Source organism: Chrysochloris asiatica, unplaced genomic scaffold (assembly GCF_000296735.1).
Source record: "Chrysochloris asiatica unplaced genomic scaffold, ChrAsi1.0 scaffold00447, whole genome shotgun sequence".
In the NCBI taxonomy this organism is placed as follows: domain Eukaryota; kingdom Metazoa; phylum Chordata; class Mammalia; order Afrosoricida; family Chrysochloridae; genus Chrysochloris; species Chrysochloris asiatica.
Genome location: NW_006408965.1, coordinates 148405 through 148910, shown reverse-complemented (window position 1 = coordinate 148910; position 506 = coordinate 148405).

Sequence of the window (506 nt, the reverse complement as noted above, 5' to 3'; positions counted from 1 at the left end):
TCTTCCTCTAGTTGAGTTCTGATTATCAAGCCACCGAGGCTAGGTCAAATGGGTACTATCTGCAAGTTTTTGGACATTCTTGAGCGTCTCCCCTCAATTCATATCAGCTGGATGCTTCACTCTCAGCTCGAGTCCTCTGTGGCTATGTCCTTATCCATGGGCTCATGTGTTCCCCGGTCTCACCACACTTTGGACCAACCAGCCCTTCCTCTTCTCTCTCTCATATCCAGGTGAAAGGGAGTCTATGGAATGTGGTTGAACTCAGCCCATTTCTTCATTGCTACCTTTCCCCCTCTTTGACTCACCAGTAAACCAGTGTGGTCACCAGCAAGCTTATATTCTTGCTCATGTGTTCCCTTTGAGTTTCAGTTTTAGAGGGGAGAGGGGTTTATCCTAATGGGACATGATAACCTGGCGAACAACTTGCTTATTATTGTAGTAGCCAAGTATACTGCCATTTTTGTTTTGGAGTTTTCCTGATGATCTTTATTTGAAGATGTATCTTC